At 38.9% G+C, this 21,676-nt stretch overlaps 1 pseudogene; it reads left to right on the top strand.

The window, feature by feature from the left end:
- The first annotated feature begins 9,749 nt into the window (after positions 1-9,749).
- LOC132298825 (uncharacterized) overlaps positions 9,750-21,676 on the top strand; it is a 47,521-nt pseudogene continuing 35,594 nt past the window's right edge.

The following is a 21,676-nucleotide window of genomic DNA, read 5'->3' as shown; positions in this document are numbered from 1 at the left end:
TTGGATGATGGAATGCTACAAAGAGTTGCTAGTGCAGAAAATGCAAAGCAACTATGGGAGATTCTTCAAAATTCCTTCCAAGGAGTTGATAAAGTGAAGAAGGTTCGCCTCCAAACGTTATGGGGTGAATTTGAAGCATTGCATATGAAGGAATCTGAATCAATTTCAGATTATTTTTCGAGGGTCCTGGCTATTGTAAATCAACTAAGGAGATATGGCGAAACCACCATGACTGATACAAGGGTCGTTGAAAAGATCCTTCGGTCGTTGGATTCCAAATTCAACTACATTGTTGTAGCCATTGAAGAGTCAAAGGATTTGGATTCCATGACTGTTGATCAACTCATGGGTTCGTTGCAAGCTCATGAAGAAAAGGTGGTGAAGAAACAAGAAGTATTGGAGCAAGTGCTACAAACAAAGTTTTCGTTGAACGAAAGAGACGAAAAACATGGAGGAAATCAAAGGGGCCGAGGACGTGGAAATGCACGTGGCCGAGGAAGAGGAAGAGGCCGTGAAAGAGGAGAAAGAAGCGGTTAACACACAACCAACAATGAAGAAAAAATCCATGACTCACAACAAATAAGAGGTCGTGGTAGAGGAAATTACTCAAGGTCATATGGAAGGAGGTATGATAAGTCTCAAATTCAATGTTATAATTGTCAAAAGTATGGTCATTATGCTTCGGAATGTAGAAATGTTGCTAACGATGTTGAAGAAAAGGCGAATTATGTTGATGAAGAAGTGGAGCCTACTTTGTTGTTAGCATACAAATGTGAAAGGAGTGATCAAGAAGATGTGTGGTATCTTGACACCGGTGCTATCAACCATATGTGTGGTAGCAAAGAGAAGTTCGTTGATATTGATGAATCAATAAATGGCAAGGTAACATTTGGAGACTTATCACAAATTCCGGTAAGAGGGAAAGGTAAAATATTGATTCGTTTGAGGAATGGGCATCATCAATTTATCTCTAATGTTTATTATGTGCCTAATATGAAGAACAATATTTTGAGTTTAGGACAACTCTTAGAAAAAGGCTACAATATATCCATGAAGGATTGTAGTCTTTCGATAAGAGACCCATTGGGTAATTTGATTGCCAAGGTTCCAATGACAAAGAACCGGATGTTTTTACTAAATATTCAAGCCGACGAGGCTAAATGTTTGAAGGCTTGTGTTAATGATTTAACTTGGCTTTGGCACTTGAGATTTGGGCACTTGAATTTTGGAGGATTAGAGTTGTTGGCCAAAAAGAAGATGGTGAAGGGATTGCCTTTCATTAGCAATCCAAATCAATTATGTGAAGGATGTCTCGTTGGAAAGCAATCAAGGAAAAGTTTTCCTAAAGAAGCTACCACAAGAGCTACGGCGCCACTACAACTTATCCATTCGGATGTTTGTGGTCCAATTTCTCCATCATCATTTGGTAAGAATAATTATTTTTTATTATTCATTGATGATTTTAGCCGAAAAATATGGGTGTATTTTCTTAAACAAAAATCGGAGGTGTGTGAAATTTTTAAAAAATTTAGAGCACTTGTTGAAAAACAAAGTGGCTATGATGTAAAGGCTCTTCGATCCGATAGAGGTGGTGAATTCACATCAAATAATTTCAAAAAATTTTGTGAAGAAAATGGAATTCACCATCCTTTAACGGTTCCGAGATCGCCCCAACAAAATGGAGTTGCAGAAAGGAAGAACAGAACCATTCTCAATATGGCTCGAAGCATGTTGAAAAGTAAGGAAATGCCTAAAGAATTTTGGGCTGAAGCGGTTGATTGTGCGGTGTACTTGTCCAATCGGTGTCCTATTAGAAGTGTGCAAAACAAAACACCACAAGAAACATGGAGCGGAAGAAAGCCAAGTGTCTCTCATTTGCGGGTTTTTGGGAGCATTGCCCATGTGCACGTGCCGGATGAAAGGAGGACCAAGTTAGACAACAAAAGTGAAAAAATGGTGTTCATTGGCTATGATGCAAATTCCAAAGGCTACAAGTTGTACAATCCAAGCAATGGGAAGATTGTCATTAGTAGAGATGTTGAATTCAAAGAGGGAGCCACATGGGATTGGAACACTCCAAATGAAGATTATAATATTTTTTCAATTTCTGATGAGGAGCAAGAAAATGAAGGCATGTAGCAGCCCATTTCTCCACCAACATCACCTCCACCGCCATCAATTCAAGATCAATCAACTCCATCATCATCAAGTTCAAGTGACACACCACCACTTCGCATGAGGAGTCTTCGTGACATATATGACGAAACAGATGAGGTAACGGAAAGGTTAGGTGATCTAACACTTTTTTGTCTCTTTGCGGATTGTGAACTCGTAGGATTTGAAGAGGCGGCACAAGACAAAAAATGGAGAAATGCTATGGATGAAGAAATTAAATCTATAGAGAAGAATGACACATGGGAGCTTGCTACACTTCCAAAAGAGCAAAAGGCAATTGGTGTCAAGTGGGTGTATAAAGCAAAGCATAATGCAAATGGTGAAGTTGAAAAATATAAAGCAAGATTGGTCGCCAAGGGGTATAACCAAAAGCCCGGAATTGACTATGATGAGGTATTTGCACCCGTAGCTCGTTTGGAAACAATTAGATTGTTAATTTCTTTGGCAGCCCAGAACAATTGGAGAATCCACCAAATGGATGTGAAATCGGCTTTCTTGAATGGGTTTCTTGAAGAAGAGGTGTATGTTCAACAACCCATGGGCTATGTTGTAAAGGGGCAAGAAAACAGAGTCTTGAAATTGAAGAAGGCTTTATATGGCTTGAAGCAAGCACCAAGAGCGTGGAATAAGCGAATTGACAAATATTTTCAAGACAATAATTTTTCAAAGTGCCCATATGAACATGCTCTTTACTCCAAAGTAAGTGAGAATGGAGATGTATTTTTTGTTTGCTTGTATGTGGATGATTTAATCTTCACAGGTAGCAATCCAAAAATGTTTGAAGATTTCAAGAAGGTTATGGCTCGAGAGTTCGAGATGACAGATATTGGCATCATGGCTTATTATCTTGGCATTGAGGTCAAGCAAATGAAGGATGGAATTTTCATTCACCAAGAAGGCTATGCTAAGAAAATTCTTAAGAAATTCAAAATGGAAGATTGTAAATTGGTGAACACGCCCATGGAAGTTGGAATTAAATTGTCAAGAGATGAAGATGGAGAGACGGTGGATCCAACATTTTTCAAAAGTCTTGTTGGAAGCTTGAGATACTTAACATGCACAAGGCCGGACATATTATTTGCGGTTGGGCTTGTTCGTCGGTTTATGGAAAGACCCACCATAACTCATTTCAAGGCGGCTAAGAGGATTCTTCGTTACATCAAAGGTACCCTTGATTTTGGGTTATTCTATTCATTTTCTAATGATTTCAAGCTTGTGGGTTATTGTGATAGCGATTGGGCCGGAGATTTGGATGATAGAAAAAGTACTTCGGGCTATTGTTTTTTTATGGGAAATACTGCTTTTACATGGTGTTCAAAGAAGCAACCCATTGTCACCCTCTCAACTTGTGAAGCAGAATATGTTGCAGCCACTTCATGTGTTTGTCAAGTAATTTGGTTGAGGAATTTGTTGAAGGAATTACACATGCTACAAGAAGAGTCAACGGAGATTTTTGTGGACAACAAATCAGCAATTGCTTTGGCCAAGAATCCGGTGTTTCATGAACGAAGCAAGCATATTGATACAAGATTTCATTTCATTAGAGAATGTATAACTAAGAAGGAGGTGGAGCTCAAGTTCATCAAGTCACAAGATCAAGTTGCGGATATTTTCACCAAGCCCCTCAAGTTTGCAGATTTTCACAAGTTTAGGAGTTTGCTTGGAGTTGAAAAAAAATCAAGTTTAAGAGGGGGTGTTAGAAATTAAACTTTATTTTATTTGGTGTTTTATATTTATGTGAGTTTTTTATTGGAGTTAGTGGGGGGCATGAGAGTTATAACTAGTAAATGGTCATGTTAGTAGGTTAATGGGAGTTTTGCCTACTAAATGATATGTTAGTGGGGTTTTAAGTTTCATTTACATTTATGTTTTGAAGCCTATATAAACCCATGCATTGTACTCATTTTCTATCAAGTGAAATAAAAAGTATTTTCCTCCATTTCTATTCTCTTCCAAATAGTATAGTGTTGTGTGTGTAACTAGGCCACTATTTCCAACACATCCTCCCTTAGCCATGGGAACTACTGTCCCTTTGAGTCTGCCAACAGCACCAAAAGAATCATGTACCTTTCTCATCTTAAAATCATTATCACTGCCTATCTCGTCCACCTTCTTGTATTTACCGGCGTGAGTAACTCGCCTTTCCAATACTACCCAGTAGATGACATTGCCCTTAACTGTGGCTCCTCTGGTAGTTCATCTGCATTTGATGGCCGGGAATGGATCGGGGATATGGGGTCAGAATTTACTTCACCCAAAAGGCAAACCGATAAGCTCATCAATAACTGTCCACCAATCACTTTTGGCCGATCCTGTTCCCTACATGGCCTCCCTGATCTCTCGTGCTCAATTCACCTATGCATTTCAACTAAGGCCAGGTCAAAAATTCATTCGACTGCACTTCTATCCGGCTTCATACCCTGGTTTTGAAAGATCTAAGGCTCTTTTTACAGTTAAAGCTGGGGCTTATACCCTCCTTGGCAACTTCAGCACTTCCCTTACTGTTGATGCTTTGGGTGTAAGTTATTTTGCAGAAGAATTCTGTGTGAACATCGAAGAAAATCAAATATTTAACATAACATTCTCTCCATCTAAAAGTCGTAGTTCTTCAGATGGTGGTGATGCTTATGCTTTTATCAACGGAATTGAGATTGTCTCCATGCCCGCCGGTCTTTATTACACTCCAGATGGATATTTGGGTGCTCATGTCTTTGGCAACAAGTTTCAATTCTAAAGTTTATCAAACAACTTGGTCAATAGGTTCGAATATTTTACGAGTCAGTTCAAGCAATATGATCACATACACAAACATACCCATATATTCTGCACCACTTAAAGTTTATCAAACAACTTGGTCAATAGGTTCGAACCAACTAACGAACCAAGTGTATAATTTCACATGGAAATTACCAGTAGATTCTGGATTCAGATATCTGGTTAGGCTCCATTTCTGTGAGCTTGAACCAACCATCACTAAGAGCGGCCAAAAACAGTTTGATCTTCAAATAAACAATAAGATCATTGAGAGTGATGCAGATGTGATCAAATGGAGCGGTGGAAATGGGGTTGCAGTTTACAGGGACTTTGTGGTCATGATGGAAGGAGACCGGATGGATGGTAGATGTGATCGAATCATAGCTCTGCGTTTCAAGTATGAGTCAAACACCAAGGAAGTTGATGCACTCCTCGAAGGTATTGAGATATTTAAGTTGAGCAACCCCGACAACAATCTCGCCGGTGTGAATCCTGTTTTCACAGCACATGTTGCGATATCTAGGACTTCAGGACTCCGTAAATTAGTTTTAGCTTTTGGCAGTATAAATTCAATTGCAACGGGTACAATTCTTGTACTCGCTCTATTGAATTTCATTGTTTACCATTTAAATCGTTTGGAATCAAACTCTGCTCAAATAAACACCTCATCGTTATTGGATGAGGAGGAGTTGCACCGATGCTTTTCACTTGTTGAGATCCAATTGGCCACCAACAACTTTGATGATGGACTAGTAATCGGTAAAGGTGGATTTGGTAATGTGTACAAAGGGTTCATCGACCCGACCAGGTGTGTTGCTATAAAAAGGTTGAATTCAGAATCCGGACAAGGAACTCACGAATTTCGGGCTGAGATCAATGTCCTTTCCAAGATTCGGCACCATCATCTCGTCTCTCTAATTGGCCACTGTGATGATTGTCAGGAGATGATCTTGGTCTACGAGTACATGGCCCATGGGACCCTTGCTGACCATCTCCATAAAGCTAATAGAAATGGTAGTGGTAACTATCCTCTTTCCTGGGAATAACGACTCAACATCTGTATTGGTGCTGCACGTGGGTTGGGCTTCTTGCATGCGAGTAGCAGTGCCCACCATAGAATCATACACCGTGATGTGAAGACCTCAAACATTTTGTTGGATGAAAATTGGGTAGCTAAGATTTCTGATTTTGGGTTGTCCAAAATGGACACTGCAAGCATAACGCACACCCACATTAGCACCATGATTAAAGGCACATTTGGTATCTAGATCCAGAATATTTCATGACTCAAAGACTGTCTAAGAGATCGTATGTATATGCGTTTGGTGTGGTATTGTTTGAAGTGTTGTGTGGGAGGCCGGCTTTGGGTTTAACACTTGAGGAGGAGCAGCATAGTCTAGCATTTTGGGCCCTAAAATGCGTCCAAAATGGAACACTTGATCTGCTCGTTGATCCCAGCATGAAGGAGCAAATCTCACCAGGGGTTTGCCGATATTGCTAACAAATGCTTGCATAATCAAGCGAATGAACGCCCTACAATGGCTGAAATAGTGGAAGGACTCGAATTAATTACATTGGAGTTGCAGGGGAGGGTCGACTCTTATACAGAGCAAGAGATCAACAGCATTGGAGGGACTTTTGACGAGCACACTAAATATAGTATTACGTCGGACGATTCTTCCCCAATGTCTGAGCATTACAGTGTACCTCCTATAGAAGTAAGGAATGATACCTTGTTGGGAGATGGTATTTCACCTAGAACAAATAATGGACCATCTGTTCAAAGAGAGAAGCTTTTTGGCCGCCAGAAGTACATTCTAGTCACTTCATGCTGGCAGAGATTCGAACCGCCACCAACAATTTCAATGATGGCCTACTAATAGAAAATCGTGGTGAACGTAAGGTTTACAAAGGTTATATAGAAAACACGGGGAATGTCGCTATCAAACGGTACTTCACCAAAGATAATTTCTATCATAATTTGTTTTGCTCGGAGTTGGAGGTGCACTTCCAACTTCGATGCATAAATGTGGTGTCCATGATTGGGTACTGCTATGAAGGGCATGAGATGATCCTGGTGCAGGAATACATGGCCATTGGGAATGTATCCGATCGTCTTCATGACCCTTGCAATTGCGTTCCTTTTTCATGGAAGCAAAGGTTCAAAATCTGCATCCACGTTGCATGAGGACTGCATTACCTTCATCTAGGTGTGAGGCCTAGAATTTTCCATCGTAATGTGAAGTCGTGGAACATTCTCTGGGATCAAAATTTGGTTGCAAAGATTTCAAATTTCGACTTATCCAAGTTGGTTCCCGAGGATGACTCATTTGTTTGTACAGGAGTTGCGGGTACATGTGGCTATATTGATCTAGAGTGCTTTTGTACTGCTCGATTTACGGAAAAATCTGATGTGTACTCTTTCGAAGTTATGTTGCTTGAAGTGTTGTGCAGGAGGAAAGCATTATTTATGGAGGAGGATCGTCATGAGAGGAGTAATCTAAGCCAGTGGGCCATAGAGTACATAAACGTGGGGTCAGTGGAACAAATCGTTAGTCCGTATCTGAGCGGGAATATATCACCTCTTTCTTTGAATGCGTTTATGGAGATTGCTAGGAAATGTATGCTTGGGAGCGCAATGGAACGCCCCGTCCCATTGCATCCAATCATGTGTTCTATGAGAGGACCAAACATATTGAAGTTGATTGTCACTTTATCTGAGAAAAAATATTAAATGGAAGCATCTCCACTTCATTTGTGAAGTAAGATCAACTAGTTGATGTGTTCAACAAAGTATTGGGACATAATCGGTTAAAGACTATATGCTCCAAGTTAGGATTATATGATATATATTCTCCAGCTTGAAGGGGAGTGTTAGAATATATATATATATATATATATATATATATATATATATATATATTTGGTCAAAGTGTAATTACATATAGTTAGGAGTCGATTTGTAATTTTGAATTGTTGTATTTGTATATATATACATATCTTACCCATTTTAGGGTAAGCAGAGAACACGCCTCCATTTGCTACCTCTCTCTTTCGATCTGCTATCTCTCTCTTTCTCTCTCTCTCCCACACTGAATATTTCATAGGTCCAATATAAATTAAAGTGAACCTTAACTCAACCCAATCGTTAATATTAGGCACTCTTGATTTGAGTGAAAATTTGCTCCCAGATTCCGAATAATAAAACTTTTAGGATTGAAAATTTTTACTTCTCTTTTTTTTTTTTTTTTTTTCTTCTTCTTCTTCTTTTTATTTTTATTATAGATAAAGATATTTAAATTTGGGTGTGTAAGTATCTTGCCAAGGAAGAAAAAAAAAAAAAAAAGATATTTAAATTTTCGTCTTTCTTCTAGAGCATTATGCAATTCTTCTATTATTAGCAGTGTTATCAAAAGCCCAAGGCGCACACCAGCGCTAGAGGTTCTCTTGAGCCTAGGCTCAAAGCGAGGCGCACATAGGGATGGCAATGGGGCGGTTTGGGGCGGGTTTTCCATTCCCCATCCCCGTCCCCGTTTAATATTGGTGCCCCCAAAACCGCCCCATAACCAATTAATTTTTTGCCTCTAATCCCCATAACCGCCCCCGCCCCACTTGCCCCGCCCTCACCCTATCACCCGCCCCATAATCGATTATATTTTTATTTAAACACAATCATAGCACACACACACATACACACACACACACACACACACACACATATATATATATGGAAGTGTTAAGTGTAGGGTTTCCAATATATATAGAGAGAGAGAGAGTGAAGGTTAATTTGGTAAATATATTAACATGATAGGATAAATTAATAATTTAAAATATTAAACGGGGCGGTTATGGGGCGGGTATGGGGCAGGGATCTTAGTCCCCCGCCCCCGCCCCACAACCGGCTGGTTTTTTTTTTTTTAATCCCCATCCCTACCCCATTTAAGTAAACGGTTTTCGAAACCCGCTTTAAATGGGGCGGGGGCGGGGCGGTTCCCCACCGGATTGGGGATTTTTGCCACCCCTAGGCGCACATCCTCTTGAGCCTAGTGTCATGGGCCTAGAGATTTGGCGCAGCGGCATAGCCCGTGCGGCACCAAGGAATTGCTTCAGCTCGCGCAAGCGCCCTGGTCAGCCACCATGACCTGCCCACCCAAGGATACATGCTGACTGGTTTCGACCTGCCTTGGTCTCATCAGGGGAACGACTCCAGCTCCTGACCAGTTTGTGCAGGGATGGCCAACTCCTTTCTTCATAGTTAAGTCCACGACTAGCGACAAGCTCCTCGCACTGAACCGAGTCGACCTGCCTAAACTCTGAAGAGGTACCATCCTGTGCTCTTGTACTCCCCTTCCCTGGAACCATTCCCAGTCAAACTCTGCTCTTTGCCAACCAGCATGCGTGTCTTCCATCTTCCATGCGTTTTAGGAATCACTTCGTGACACTAGGCTCAAAGTGAGGCGTACGTCTAAGTGAAGTGAGGTGCATAATGGAAAAAATTAAATTATTATCAAAACATTTATATTCCATATAAAAGGCGCAAATGTTGTCAAAGGCGCACTTGGGCACACAACAAGTACAAGTCTTGCGCCTGTATGAGCCTGGAGCCTAGGCGCGTCTTTGATAACACTAATTATGGGGAAGTTAATTCTTAAAACGTGATGATGTAACCTCCTTGTTTGTTCAACCCCCTTCAACTTTCTTTCTATTTGTACCATTTTTTAAGGATTCTACAAATTTATTGTTGTCAGGACAATCCACTTAATTTTGCAGCTTGAATTTTATGAATGAAATTTTTGTTGTTGTTTGTTGTCGTAGCTTAAATGTTTACCAATAGCCAAATGCAAGAAGAGCGTGCTAGAAAATAGGGAACTCTAAGGGTGAAATATCTTCAGGTGCACTTTGTAAACTTCGACAATCTAATTTCCAATTAATCCATTTTATACTTTTGTTTTTCCCAGAAGTTTAAGAAAGATATATTGCTAAATACCAAGGGCCTTTTAGCCTAGTGGTAATTTTCTTCTACCTCCCAAAGTGGATTGTGAGAGTTAAAGTCTCCATAGGGACAAATGGGTGTTTGAATTTCTTGGCGATGAAAAGAAATATATATATATGTGTGTGTGTGTGTGTGTGTGTGTGCGCGCGCGCGCACGTGCGTGGGCGCGCGTGTAACTAAATGGGTAATTACAATGGCCTTTAGCTTATGTTGAAGATTTCGGGCCAATGTCCAACAGCTTTATACTTTCTTGATTTTGTTATTCTTGTTTGAGAAAATGTTGTTCTTGGTAGTAAATGTATATTATGAAATTGATAACTGGGTGACCTCTTAGCTTTTGTTATCTCTTATTCATGTGTTATTGAAGTGACATGCATTATTGCATTTATAATAAGCTCTACTAGCATGATATATATATATATATATATATATATATATATATATATATATTCAAGTAAAAGAAGGGGAAAAAATAAGTTAGCTTCTTCGCATGCAGAGGTAAAGTTGCGTACATCTTACTTTCCCAAAGCCTGCAATGGACTACCACTTTTAAAAGAAAAAGAAGTTTAATATGGGAATGAGTGTGGTGAAGTTATTTATACATACATTTGTGTTTCTGAATCTCTTGAGAAGTCAATCTCCTTGTACTGCCCGGCTAAACTTCAAGGAAAGTTGATAATTCATAGTGAAATTATGGTAATCACGATGCAGACTTATAGCCTCTTTATCATCCTTAATCATAATTTCAAAATCCACCTTTTTTACTGATTCCTTTTGGAGTGTGAGCCCATTATATTTGATGTGAAAGAGAATTTATTATCATGGCTAGTAAAAAAGGATATGAATGTTTATATTTTCTCATGGCTTTTGTATATTTCAATTTCAGGACTTGGTTACTCAATTTCAGAATACAACTAGTGAAGGTATGTTGCGTTAGGGGTTGGCTATATGAATCCCATGTTTATTCCGCTCCATTTAAGGCCATTGCCTCAGTCAATTCACATGCTATCATATTTTTCTTTACTAACTCTACGCATGTTAACTTTGGTCTTCCTCTTCTCCTAATATTACCCTCAATGTGCACCATGTTACTTTTCCTAACCGGCACACTTAAAGATCTTCTTTGCACATGTCTAAGATATATTAACCTATTTTATCTTATTTTATCTCCAATTGGTGCTACTCTAACCATCTCCTGAATGTGATCATTTCTAATTATATCCTTTATAGTCTTATCACATATCCGTCTCAGCATTTGTATTTCTGCAAGTCACATTATGTAAATGTTGTTTCCTAGCTTCCCAACATTGGTACCATAAAATATGGCTCGTCTAATAGTTGTTTTTATAGAACTTTCCTTTTAATCATAAGGGGGAAAGGGATTGGCAATAGTTGACACAACACGCTAACATGACTTGAACACCACATGGGATAAGTGATGTAGTAATTAAATGTGTCGTGTTTTGTCTGACATGCCAACCCGTTGATAACCCGATTAATCCGTTTAACTAAGCGTGTCGTGTTCTTGTTGTTGGGAAACATGCTAGTTTTAAAAACTTTTCGAGAGATTTTGATTCATAGATCTTGATTCATCACATAGAGACAAGTTTTATGCAAAAATAAAATATGATGTATTATTCAATTAATAGATTGAATACTTACATCAAAGGTTTGAGTAAACTTTAGATCTCTCCTCTAAAGTGAATGTTCTCACTTATTGTAGATCCCTTTGTTAGATGCCATCTCCATGGATTTCCATCTTCTTGGTAATACTTTTGCCTTTAGGAATCACCCATAAGCCTCCATGAATGACCTTGGAAAACTAGGCTTGTGGGAGCCTCCATTAGATTAAAACATTAACCATAATTTTCTAGAGAGAGAAAATATGTATTCCTTTTTCCTTCTTCCTAAAATCACCCCTAAAATATACATAGACGATGTATATATATAGGCAACATAAAGATAAAAAAAAGGAAACAATAAATCCTTCTCAATCTCTAATTCACATGTCTCAAATCTAATAGGATTCTAATATCAAGTTGGGCTATGAGTGAGAATCCTTTGGGCTTATTATTTTATTGGCTACAATGAATTAATAATTGGCCCGGTCCATGGACCCAATTCAATTAATTCATAAATTAATTTCTACTCCACTAAAATAAATTAATTGAACTCCAATTAAATAATAAATAACCTATAAGTCAATGTTGCACTTTGACCCCTCTATGCATAATTAGTTATTGGATAAATAAAGCCATCAATCCGACTACTTAATTAATATATTTATTTCGGTACCATTGATTATTTTTGGCTTGATCACAATAAAACAATTGTTTGACAAAAATAATAATTTAAATAAATAAATTTATAATAAATCATTTTGTCTAAAAACACACGAAGGCCTTCGAATTTACTTTGTGATCAACCATAATCGATACAAAATAAATACAAGTAACAATGATGCAAATATTAAAAATATAACCCTTTAACTATTAATTACATAACTACCCAAAGTGTCGGTCTAAGGATCCCGATGTATCTGCCGAATAAATCAAAGTAATTATTAATTAATAAAAGAGTTTATACTTTTCTCATGCTTAAGAGTCAAAAGCCATGACAGTGATAGGGAGCAATTGCATACGACGGCTCTCGCAATATAGCTCAACCTAACACGGATCCAGTTGAAGTCTTAATTAATTATGAGTCCATCCATAATTACCGACTATGAACAATATATGATTACTATTTATATTCATGTATTGATCGCCATCACATACATATATAAATATCTCTTGTAATCAAGTGGATACTATTAATTCTATAATGAATCGAACATAATACATTGAATTCATCAATTATATAAATCATAAATATTTCAGATATGTCAGGAACATATGTCACAATAATCCAGATAGGAATTTGCTATGATAGGGTATATAAATCCCAACAGCTCCCACTTGCCCTCATAGCCAATTCAAATTGCATCTAACTCTAATGTTATCCAGGTGTTGATCAAAATTATTGATCGATGACACCATTATAAATGGATCAATAAAGTTGTATTCCAATGCAATGTCCTAGCCATGAGTACATATTCTTGCCGGACAATATCATGTAGGATATGATACTTTTCTCTCAGTGTACCTTGTTCCTCTATGGAACATTGGGTCATTGGTTTGGATTACTTCTGCACTATTGTCGTAATATAGCTCAATAAGCAGGCTAATATGCTCCACAACCTCTAAATCAGTGAGATCAGACCAAAACGCTTCTTTTGCTGCCATTAAGGTTGCAATGTACTCCATCTTCAGGTTTGAGTCAACAGTTGAAATCTGCTCAACAATCTACTAACTGATTTCTCCTTCATTGAGTGAACATACACTAAGTCATGAACCTTATAGTATCTACTTCTGATTAGAAAACAGAACTATCATACCTGACTGGAACCAGATCATCACATCTATAAATGAGTATGAGATCATTGGTTCTTCTAAGGTACTTTATGATATTTTTTACAACAGACCCAGTTATCAAGTCCGAGTTCGGACTGATATCTACTGACTATCCCTACCATATAGCGGATGTCTTGTTTGGTATAGGCCATGGCATATATAAGACTCCCATTTGCAGAAACATATTGTTTCAGTCTCATTTGCTCAATCTCCTTTGATAGTCTTAGAAAACTACTTACTAAAGAGAGCAATCCGTGTCAATAACGCAATAATCATTCTTTGAGTTTTGTATACCAAACCTGGTCAAAAATTTATCAATGTAGGATTATTAAGATAAGCCTATTTTCCTTTTAACCTGATCTTGCAAAAACTTGATCCTAGGAATATAACTTACATCTTGAAAATCCTTCATTTCAAAATAATTGAACAACTATCTCTTTACTGATGACAAAACTTTCCATATCATATTAAATGAGTATGATGTCATCAATATATATAGAATTAGAAAAATAATGACATTCCTTTGTACACTCATGATTTAATTACCAAGAAATCTTCTGGTATTCTTTTGTAGATTAACTTGCCTTCCATAGGTATCACCCTACTAGAAAGTTCTACAAGATTCCAGATTTTATTAGAATACATAGATTCTGTAATACCCCTAATTTTAAAAAAAGATATTCCTGGTATTTAATGGTATTTAATTTATTATTTAAGTGCATTTTATTTGATTATGTGTCATTATTTTTTTTATTAGGTGCTTAATTGTTTTCTTTTGTGGTGATTTTATTTATTTAAATGATATTTATTTTTAGTTATTTGATTGGCATTACTTGTTAGTGTTTTAATAATTTAATTGGCATTAATGGTTTAAGTGTAATTGGTTTAGTTATTTGATTGGAATTACTTGTTAGTGTTTTAATTATTTAATTGGCATTAATGGTTTAAGTGTAATTGGTTTAATTATTCTATTTGTGTCTTATTTGGTTTAATTGGGTTTACTAATTATTATTTTGTTCAATTAGATTATTTGTTAAGTATTTAATGGTGAATAGGGTAAATAGGTAAATACATCTAACTAGGGTTTTAATTATAGTATAAATTAGGGTTTTATATTATAGCCGTCGTAGGTTTTTACGTTAATTGGATGGGCCGGTTAGGATTGTGAGTTGGACTTAAATAAACCTAGGGTTTAGGAAAACTCTATAAGTATAAGGTAGACGTCTGTGTAGGGTTTTTTTTTAAACAAAGCACACGTTTTGTGGAAGTGGAGAAGGAAAAACGCAGTTTTTCACATTCTGCCAAGGTTTGATCAAAGCTCGATCCTACTTCGTCCGTGGTCCAATCGAGCTAAATTTTGGAGGAGAGGTTCACGACTCAGTGACGCACAATCTGAACGGTGGAGATCAGAGTTTGACCTCGGGAACAGTGATTCGTACTCGTGAACAGTAACCGGGTCGCACATGTTTTTTCCATCCTGCCCAGATTTCATCAAAGCTCCGATCCTGCTTTGTCCATTGTCCGATTGAGCTGAAATTTGGAGCAGAGGTTCACGACTCAGTGACGCATAATCTGAACGGTGGAGATCAGAGTTTGACCTCAGGAACAGTGATTCGTACTCGTGAACAGTAACCAGGTCGCACAGGTTTTTTTTTCCATTCTGCCCAGATTTCATCAAACATCCGATCCTGCTTCGTCTGTGGTCCGATCGAGCTGAAATTTGGAGGATAGGTTCATGACTCAGTGTCGCATAATCTGAACGGTGGAGATCAGATTTTGAGTTCAGGAATAGTGTTTCGTACCCGTGAACAGTAACCGGGTTTTGGAACTAGTCGGGATTTTTTAAGAAGACGACGTTGAAACTTTGAACAAAAGTTTCTGAGGCAAGATTCTATCCTTACTCTTTCCCTTAGGCTTCATACTCTTTGCACTCTTAAATGATTCTAGGATTAATAAAGATTAAACCAAACTAAAATGATATCTGTTTTGCTATGAAACTGGTAGTTACAGTAGTGTTGTATGCTTGTTCAACCTAGACTAAACATGTTTGTGGATGCATTGTGGTTCTGTGGTTCACGTTTTTCCTTACCACTGCTAGTATAAATTATTGGAAGGATGGGTCTAGATGATAGCTATCTTAACTTCTGTAATAGCAACTGTTGGAACTTAAATACTAGGAGGATTTGAGTTTAACACTAGATCGGTTTTGTGGAACACTATAATTTGAGCATGTCTACATACATACTGTGAATATTGTTTTAATGCTTACATTATCACAGTTAGTATCAACTGTGGAGGTTAGGATTTTGTGATACATACCCTACATATCTGTATGTCATTTGTAAGGTGTTAAATGGAACTTTTAATTAATTCTGTCTTTATATCAGACTAAAAGGAACAACATAAATTGGGCATGTATACGTTGTTGTTGTGACCCTGTTTATCAATGCTTATTTTATCACTGCTAACATTGAATGTTGGATGTTGGAATTTAGTTGATATATACTTGATTTATTGGTATTATTGACTACTGGAGGATTGGAAAGTAGGCACCGGTATGGGACGGTGGCATACTGAGGATGGGTTTGGTTTTTAAATCAATACCATTACCCACCTACTTGGAATAAGGATGTGATTAACTAAAAGTTAAGTCCCGTGGATTTGTATTGTCATGGCAACCACTTGTTGAGCGGCAATACCAGGGATTTTGGATGGATTTTATATATGTACTGTTATGGTGCCTCGGTATGAGCTTGAGCCTCAGGACCGATGGCTAGGGAGCGTATATGCATCGGGATGTGTAGCTGGCTACGATGGTTGGAGGTGTACCCTGATTAGGTATAGGTACATATGCCCACTTCGTGTACGTTTTAGCATGTTACCTCTATTCAGGTTGAGACCGGCCTGTAGTCCAGTGAGAGTCCTTTAGTGTGACTATATATATATTTACGGACTATTAGCTATTGTTGAATTGTTTAGGATGTACATGCGTATCGGGCCTCTGTTTGGATTGTAGTAGTATAGAACTTGCGCGTGGGCCTGACCCACTTCTATTTTTCAGGTATACGACAGTTCCAGGCTTAGACGTGTTCGTGCTGAGCAGAGGTCTCTATTCACTTTTCCGACGATGTAGGGCTCTCTCTATAGTTTTATTTCTGGACGTTTATTACAGTTGTTCTATCTTCCATTTGGATGTTTAATAGGGGTCCACTAGAGATGGATTCCCAAGTTGTAAACTGATGGAGTTTTGGAGTTTGGGTTTGATGGATTTTAATAATTATAATATTTTGCGGATTCTATTTTTACTTCCTTCCAGCTTTAATTTCATTTCTTAATTTATTTTGTATTCCGTGTTCATTATAAAATATTAATTGTTTGATATTCCCTCGGGTTTGGGCCTGGGCCTGATCAACCCGTGTCTCGGATCTGAGGGGTATCACAGTTGGTATCAGAGCACTCCAGATTCAAGTGTCTCTAGGATATTTTCGTATTAAGTCTTCCGCGTAGCGTTTTCTCTTGAATAGAGCTTAAGTTAGGATTCATTGTATTCCTTATGGTTCGTATAGAAAGGGTACTGACGTCTGTCTTTTCGTGTTAACAAATGGTTAACGCTAGAAATGGACAGAACATGCAAGGAACTAGGAAGGAAAGGAGAACGGAACGTAGGCAACAATATCTCCTACGACGTCAGCAAATGGAGGAAGAGCAGCAAAGGCTTGGGTTTCAAGATGACATGGATCAGTTTCAGGAGGAACAGGAGAATGTTCAACAGACTCTGGACCAGGTCAGAGATCCAGAGATTCCTCCTCACCTCAATGACCTCGTTGCTCGGGCTATAGAGGCTGGGGTAACAGCTGCACTTCGGAATCAGCCTCAGGTACAGCCGGCACCTGTACCAGCACCAGTGGTTCAGACGAATTCTTGGGGAAAGGCTAGGAGCTCTTTCACAAAGGGGAGTCCACCTGTATTTTCAGGCTCAACCGATGCGAAAGCAGCTCACTAGTGGAAACAGGACATTGAGCGTCATCTTCGTTTGGTTCAGTGCACGGAGGTTCAGAAGCAGATGCTTGCTACTTTCAAGCTAGTTAGGGATGCACTACAGTGGTGGGAGTCAGTTACCACCTCAGAGGAGAGGATGACATTGTCTTATGATGAGTTCAGTGCTCACTTTGATGAGAAATATTTTCCCTATGCAGTCAGGGCAGCTATGAAGACCGAGTTTCTAAGTCTGCAGTAGGGAAACATGACAATGGCGGAGTATGAGCAGCAGTTCACACGCTTATCTCTCTTTGCACCGGAGGAGGTGGATACAGAGGAGAAGAAGCGCAACAGTTTTGTCAAGGGACTGATGTGGTCTATCAAGAGAGCTATTACAGGTAGTCCAGCCTATACTACCTATGCTCAGGTGGTAGACGCCGCTCTACAACAGTATCAGTTGACTATGGACATCAGACAGGCTCGTGGTGAGAAGAGGGGAGATAAAGACTCTACTAATCAGTCAGCTGAAAAGGGGAATGGCAATGGTCACCGGCAGAATGACAAAGGCAAGTTCCAAGGACAACAGCCTTGGAAGAAGCACAAAGGTGGTTCAGATGCTCACCGGAATGGGACACCTATTCAGAGGCAACAGAATGGGGGACCACAGGTAGGACAGGGTCAGCCACAGGCTAATCGACAGAGGAGGCCATTTGGTACTTTCCAGGGTAGTTGTTACACTTGTGGAGAGTATGGTCATACCACCAGGCAGTTGATAAGCGCCGAATATTGTATATTCAAGCGCCCTAAATTACATTAACAAAGTCCAGTTATTAATTATTTTATGTAGATTAACTCCATTTGCATGTTTTTATGCATTTTCAGGTTGAAGTGCAAAAAGGAAGCAAAAATGAGGCCTTGTGGAATTTTGAACAAAAAGGATGCCATTTCTGAATTTCTGGCAGCAGTGATCCTGACTTTTGTCGCCATTTTCGACCTAGCAAACTCAAGAACTAGACTTCCATCATAACATGAAAGATTTAGATCTCTGAATCAGCTTTCCAAATCTTCAAGTGGTTCATCATTCGGAGTTCGGAGCAGAGAGTTATGATCTTCATAACAGAGGTGCGCAGAACTTCCTGGCAGCACTGATGTACTGCCTTTCTCCCCATTTTCGACCAACCAGACTTGAGAATTGGGTCTTCATCAAAACATGAAGTTTTTAAAGCACTGAATCAGCTCTCCAAATCTTCAAACAGATCATCATTCGAAGTTCAGGGCACAAAGTTATAGCAGTTTTCCCAAAATAGGTCAGCGCTGAGCAAGAGGAGCATGTTGCACATTGCACTAAGTTAGAGTGCTCGAGATCACCAAGCGAGTGCTCGAAAATCAGGCAGAATGCCCTTCGGAAATGGCTCATTTCATCCCACTTGCACATTGGTTTCCTCAATGCCATCTTCCTTCTTTATGAAGTGGTTGGAGGTGTTCCTTGGAGGAGAGAGGGTGTTGTTGGAGCATAAAAAGCTACCCAAGGGCCACACATTATCTTTGATTTTTAGCAAGATAAAGGAGAGAGAAGAGAGCAAGAAGAAGAGGGTTCTTGGAGCAAAAGGAAGGGAGCTCGAAAATGGAGGAAAAGGGCAAGCTTCTTCCTTCTCCTAGCTCACTCATGGGTAACTAAACCTCATCTAGGGAGGTGATGAAGCCTCCCCTTATGTTCATGTTCTAGATTAGGTTCTATTTTGGGGATTATAATGTATAAACTTTGGTCTTTTCATAGTTTAAGAGCTTATTACTTCTTGTAATGAATATTCATGTTTAAATGATTGATGTGAGTTATTTAGCTTGTCTTGATGATTCTTACATTAGTCTTATTGCTTTTATTTTCATAGTGACAATGAAGATATTAACTATGAATGGTTTTCAAGGCATGTTAATTTTGAAACTTGATATTCCATTGCTTAGGTACCTCCTTTGATGGACTATGCTTGATTCTTACTTTCATGTGCTTCATCATTTGATTGAATGCTTGATGGTCTTTTGCTTAAGTTAATGTATTTGATACTACACCCTAGTCTAGGTAGTCCAAATGTGTTGTCTTTTGATAGACCATTCTTGTTTTAATCTCATGAACTTTTTATTGGTTATGAAGCAACTATGTGTTGCTACATAATTCTTGATCATTGCTTATATAGTGTTTATCCCCAATTTAGTCTTGATTTAGTATGTATTTAGGGCGTAGGTGGATTCACTTCTCTAGTTTCCCCTTTTATTATCTCTAACTCTCATTTACTAGCACTACTATTTTATGCATTCTAAGTTCTAAGTTTAAGTGACAAACAACCAAAACCCTCTATAAACCCATTATCATTCTAAGAACAATTCTAGACACTTAGGTTGCCATAGACTAGCGCAGGTCCAGTGGTTCGACTTACCCGACCAATAGCCCTATTTTACAATGATTCGTGCTATTGCGAAGGTTGATGTTTAGTTGATCAACCGATCAACCGATCAATTTTTGGCGCCATTGCCGGGGATTGCAAACGGTTTAGCGACCAAAGTTCTAGGGTTAAACTTAGTGTGATTGTTAATATTGTGTTTTGTGCATATTTCTCGTGTGGTTTAACCATTTTTATGTTGTAAGATTCTAGGGACTTGACTCTCGCCGTGGGAACGCTAGCAAAGTGTAAGTCTAGAGGACCCTAGGTAAGCTTCTTGACCTTTTAGTTTCGCATGGTTATATTTTGTGCATGTGTTAAGCTTAGAAGTAGTTAATTTATTTGCAAGCCCTTGTTGAGGCTATATTATTGTTTTAATTTTGTGTTCAAGCATCGGTCCTTGTCGTGGCCATTTATTTTCTGTCTTGATAATTGAGGAGAAAGGGAACATCGTATGTGGAGTTGATGATAAAGATTTGTTGTGATGCTGTTGTTGTGAATTGTTGATGTTTGGCCGTAGGTCACTCTCTCTTCCCACACTTGACTCGCCTATTGATATAAATTCACTTGAAAGAACTCTTAGACGGAACCTTAGGGAACCCACTCTTACAAGGGACCTTGAAACTGAATTCAATATAATGGGGGATAACGTAGGAAATCCGGGGAATGAACGCGTTGAAATTCCTAATGTAGAACCAATGACTCTTAGAGATCATTTCATTCCTACCACCTATACTTCTCCTTCTTGTATAGTGATGCCAAACATCGATGCAGCTCAATATGAGATCAAGTCTAGTACCATTCAAATGCTTCCATCATTTCATGGCTTTGATAATGAAGATCCATATAAGCATCTTGATGAGTTCCTTGAAATCTGTTCGACCATCCGGTTGAGAGGTTTTCCGGACAATGCACTTCATCTCCATCTTTTCCCATTCTCCCTAAAGGATAGGGCAAAATATTGGTTGAACTCCCTCGCTCCCAACTCTATTACTTCTTGGGCTCAATTGCAACAAGAATTTCTTAAGAAGTACTATCCGGTGAGTAAAACCAACCAAATGAGGCGTTCCATTCTAAGCTTTTCTCAAGTTGATGGAGAACAACTCCACGAGACTTGGGAAAGGCTACAAGATCTTCTTCAAAAATGTCCTCATCATTTGATCCCAAAATGGCAATTAGTGCAAGCTTTCTATGCTGGCTTGACCGAAACCCATAGATTCATGGTTGATTCTTCTTGTGGTGGGATGTTCATGTCCAAGAATGCGGATGAGGCTTGGACCTTACTTGAGAATTTGAGTGAAAATTCACTTCAACACAATTCTTGTAGGGCTCCGACCGCAACCACTCCAAATAACACCAACCCTTGTCAACCAAAGTCAATACGGGAGGAATCATCTCAAGTGGATGCCATCGCTCATAAATTCTACCAATTGATGGCACCACATCTTCCTCCTTCATTGTCTCAAAATTCGGCAAGTTCAGTTTGTGCTTCCTGTACTAGTCCATTCCATCTCTCGGAAGATTGCCCCACACCGGAGCAATTTCCTAGTCCCAACTAAGAGCAAGCTAATGCCATGTTCTCGCGGCCCGGGAACAATCCATATTCCAACACCTACAATCCGGGTTGGCGAGATCATCCGAATTTCTCGTGGCGGCAACAAGCCCCACAGAATTCCCAATTCCAAAACCAAGGGCGGCAAAATCAGCCCTCTTCTCAATATCAAGGTAGACCTTTCCAAGCCTCTTCAAGCTACCGTCCTCCTTACAATCCAAATGTCTCCAATCAACCTCCTGTGTGTCCAACTGACGAGATAGTAGCTACAAACAAGCAAATGATGGAATCATTAAATAAGCAAATAATGGATGCCAACAAGCAACTCTTGACATCC

The sequence above is a fragment of the Cornus florida genome, unplaced genomic scaffold, assembly GCF_030987335.1.
Source record: "Cornus florida cultivar Cherokee Brave unplaced genomic scaffold, ASM3098733v1 CherokeeBrave_3.0.0_Hap2_Chr03, whole genome shotgun sequence".
Lineage (NCBI taxonomy): Eukaryota > Viridiplantae > Streptophyta > Magnoliopsida > Cornales > Cornaceae > Cornus > Cornus florida.
This window is presented reverse-complemented; position numbering and strand designations above follow the sequence as displayed.